At 57.4% G+C, this 4309-nt stretch overlaps 1 non-coding gene across 1 annotated transcript; it reads left to right on the top strand.

Moving 5' to 3' along the window:
• The first annotated feature begins 1110 nt into the window (after positions 1–1110).
• Positions 1111–1273, top strand: LOC134544809 (U1 spliceosomal RNA). Its single transcript, XR_010078066.1, has one exon. It is a non-coding gene; the product is annotated as a U1 spliceosomal RNA (small nuclear RNA).
• The last annotated feature ends 3036 nt before the right edge of the window (positions 1274–4309 follow it).

Here is a 4309-nt window from a genome sequence, read left to right on the forward strand (position 1 = left end):
CCAGCATCGCCCGAGGCACCCGTCCGGTCTCGGTGGCCACCAGGAGGCCTGGTGTAGTCCCTCAATGGCGGTTGGAGTCGGCCCTCAAAGTCGGAGTCCCCCAGGGGCGGGTCCTCCCCGGACCCCCCCTCGGCCATGCCGACGAGAAACAATCAAGTCGGCAGGCCAAGAGCCACACCTGGGAGGAACTACTCTTCTCGGCCACCTGGTGACAGCCCCAGGAAGCAGCAGCAGCAGTCAGCAGTCAGTTAAAGGTGGAAGAAGATGGAGTGAATATAATAGGAGTGATGCTGAGTAGAACTTGTAAATAAAAATAAAATAATAATTAGTGGAACCCGAGGGTTGAATTTATTTCTGCAGAGTCCCCCCAGCAATGCCCAGGGGGGGACCCAGTTGCTTGCTGCTGAGAGTTACCAGATCCGGATATGCACCCAGCAGCAAGTCTTCGCACCAGAAACGACTGGTCGGATTATAAAAGCACGCGAGGAAAACTCGAATTAACTAAGGAAATCCCTGCAAACCACTCAGAGTAGCACCTAAGAGCAGTTTGAAGGGAAACCAGAGCACGGTTGAAACTTTGAAAATCCGGACTATATAGGAAAAATGTGCGGACCACCACTAATGGTGAAAATAGCGTACGGTCGTGCAGCCTGAAGCCGCGAATCGTCCGAAAATCGCCTCGTGGGACACGGCACTCGATATTTCGTGAAACCCTAGGTATGTTGCTAATGGAAAAAAGTTCCCCTCTCGACTGTGCCGTGGTGCCCGCCTTTTTGCCGAGGCGGACGCGACGACCCGAGTGCCGCCACGCGGCAAACGGTGTAACCAAGTGCCGCCACGCGGCAAACGGGGTAACCAAATGCACGCGGCGGTCGACCGTCGCCGTGGGTACAGAAACAAAGGAAACGAGGTGCGAGTAGAAACGGGCAGTTGTAGGAAGAAATTGTATTTGCATTGTTGGTGTGTACTGTCATGTAGTGTGATGAACTGGCACGGGAGTGTTATGTCTGGGGAAAGAGCTGTTTCGGAGGTAGAAGTACATAACCTCAAAACACGTTGATGAGGTGGTCCGAGCTCCAAGTGAAATAGAAAAGCGAAACACTGCGCAGCATACTTACCTGGCGTAGGGGCTACCCTGATCAAGCAGGGGGTTCCCCCAGGGTGAGGCTCTTCCCTTGCACTTCGGTTGAGCTGACCTCTGCGATTACCCCAAATGTGGGTAACTCGGGCGCGTAATTTTTGGTAGTCGGGACTGCGTTCGCGCTGTCCCGGTGAAAAAATTTCAACTTAGTAGTTGTGAAGTAGTGTTAAGAATTATGTACAGTGAAGTGTAATTTTTTTTTTTTTTTTCATCTGTGTATGGTATGTAATGCATTCGTAGGTCTCAAGTTTACGGTGCCTTGGCGAACAACCCCACCGTCTTGAAAGTGCGGAAGGAAGGTACGTAATTGTGCATGGTAATAGTTGAAAAAAGAAAAAAAAAATTCCCATGAACGATACTTGTCCAATTCGATTTTTCAGATTTCCCCCTCCCCGCCTCACCCCCGGGCCCAGTGGTTTAACGGTAACCGGCCCAGTGTGTAAACACTGGGCACAACAAAAAATTGTTTAAAGACTCATCAAATGTTCCCCTCCACGGAAATCTTTAGTTTTTTTTTTTTTTTTTTTTTTTTTTTTTTTTTTTTTTTTTTTTTTTTTTTTTTAAAAAGTGGGGCCCCTAGGGGCCCACACACAAAAACATCATTTAATACATAAAGATACATACAAGGCAGTTGACAAGAACACTGTACAGAACATAAACACAAAGACGAAGAACATGACGATGCTGGACCCCGCCAACACGGAGGTTCTTGAAGGTCCCGGCTACTTGTTGGGTGGAGGGGGGGTGAGGGACTGCTGGGGGTGAAGAGATGCTGATCCAGGAGCCGCGCAGCTGATGGAGGCCGCGCGGAGAAAACGGCGATGCTGATGACGATGGGAAGAAGACGGAGTGGCGATGTAGATGGTGAACTATGGTGGCGGGTCCGCGGAGGCTACCGGTGGACGTGGAGGTCTACGCCGTCATCTACCGGGCCCACCGGCCGCCGGGACGTCGTCAGCGTCGTCGTCGGAGTCGTCGCGTAAGTGGTCAGTCGAAAAGAGCGGTCGTCGTGGGTGGGGTGCAGGAGGCAGCGGCTCCGCAAGTTGAAGGATGAGGGGGTTGTCGCTGCGTCGGCATCGGCGTAGGAAGTAAGTTGTCATGGAGCGAAGGAGAGGGTGAAGGTGGGGCAGGCCGGAGTCTGCCAGGAGAGTCAGCCTGGAGGTGGCGCGGGGGAGTCCGAGAAGGAGACGAATCCCCAGGAAGTAGGTGCGGGTAATGGGGCGAAGGTTGAAACGGGATGAATGAACCCACACGGGGGATGCGTAGGTGAAGCGTGGGATGACGTAGGAATGAAATGCGGTGATGCGAACCGGGAGGGGGGTGCCAGATGAGGGTCGCAGTATCGGTGCCAGCTGCGCCAAGACCGCCCTGGATTGAGTCTTCATGGAAGCAAGGTGCGGGATGAAAGTGAAGGTACTGTCCAGGGTCACCCCCAGATAGCGGACCTCGGGTGACCAGGGGATGGCAGTGCTGGAAACTCGTGGGGGGTGGTCCTGGCGTGGGTGGATGCGTGAGAAGAGAATGGATTGGGTCTTCGAGCAGTTCAGCCCGATGCCGTGCGCGAGGAACTGAGTAGAGAGTGATGTGAGCCCGCGGCTCAGGCGGTCGCCGAGCATTCGCTCGGAGACGGAGGAAGCGAGGAGGCAAGTGTCATCGGCGTACTGAACCAGGTGAGTACCAGGTGGTGGTTGCAGGTCGGCGATGTGAAGGGTGAAGAGAAGGGGTGAAAGGATGGCGCCCTGGGGGACGCCGGCCATGATGTGACGGGGGTCGGAGAGTTCGCCCTCCACCCGAACCCGGAAGGTACGACCCCCCAGGAACGAGCAGACGAGGCGTATGAGATGAGGTGGAAGGTCGGTGGCGGAGAGACGGTGAATGAGTTGTGAATGGGGCACGGAATCAAATGCCCGGGCAAGGTCCAGAAGCACCATGCCCGTGTGTTGGCGCCGTGCGAAACCTTGGACAGCCAGCACCTCCACACGGGCGATGGCGTGGGAGGTGGAGTGACGTTTGCGGAAACCGAACTGGTGATGGGGGAGAAGATGCAAGAGGTTGACGTGAAGGAGAAGGCGTGTGAGAATGGTCCGCTCTGCGACCTTAGAGATGATGGGTAGAAGAGAAATGGGGCGGTACGATGATGGTAGGGAAGGGGGCTTCCCGGGTTTGGGTATGGGTGAGACAATGGCCACTTTCCAAGGGGTGGGGAAATGACAGAGAAGGAACATCGCGTTGATGATGCGGGTAAGGAAGACCGTCGCCTTCCGAGGAAGAGCACGGAGGACGGGTGCAGGCAGAGAGTCGGAACCGGGGGCAGAAGGGGGCTTGAGACGGAGGAGGAGTGTGCGCACCTCCGATGGCGTGGCGAGAGGGAATGGCAGAGAGTCCGGAAGAACGGGCAGAGTGACGTGATGTGCGAGGGGGGGGGGGTGTGTCCCCGTCGTCCGAAGACTCGGAGGAGAGGGTGGGGGGGTCAGCGGAGGCAAACGTGGTCGCGAGGTAGGCAGCGACCGCCTCCGATCGCTCAGGGGCAGTCTCCGCCACCCCGGCCGGGTGGGTGAGTGGGGGAATAGTGGTGGGGACCGATCGGAGGCGCCGGACGTAGGTCCACAGAGAGCCGGATGCAGAGGCGAGGGAGCCGAGACGCCGGGTCTCCAAATGCGCCTTCCACGCCGCGACCATCCGGCGGCACCGGCCCCGCAGCAGGAGGAACACCATCCGTGTCAACGGGGACCGGTTGGCCTGCCACAGGCCGCGGAAGCGGTCGCGCAGGACCACGGCGTCACGCAGGTAAGGCGGGAAGGGGGTGATGCGGGTACTTGGAGTGGCCAGCGGAATGTGAGCGGAGGCGGCCGCAGAGACGGCCCGGGTGAATGACACGACGTTGGCGTCGAGACGGTCGGGGGTGTCGAAGGGGAGGGTGAGGTCGAGTGATGATGAGAGGGTGGTCTGGAACCCATTCCAGTCGGCGTTGCGGAAGTCGAAGCGGGGAAGGTGCGGGTTGGAATGGGGGTAGAAGTGAAGGGAGCCGAGGACGGGCAGGTGATCCGAGGCCCCGGCGGTGAGCGTGGTGAGACCAGAGATGATGGGGAGCGGTGTGGTGAGGGCGAGGTCGATGATACTGGGATGACGGTGGTGCTGAGCGGGGAAGAATGTGGGGGTGGCGGGGGC

This window comes from Bacillus rossius, unplaced genomic scaffold (assembly GCF_032445375.1).
Source record: "Bacillus rossius redtenbacheri isolate Brsri unplaced genomic scaffold, Brsri_v3 Brsri_v3_scf50, whole genome shotgun sequence".
In the NCBI taxonomy this organism is placed as follows: Eukaryota; Metazoa; Arthropoda; class Insecta; order Phasmatodea; family Bacillidae; genus Bacillus; species Bacillus rossius.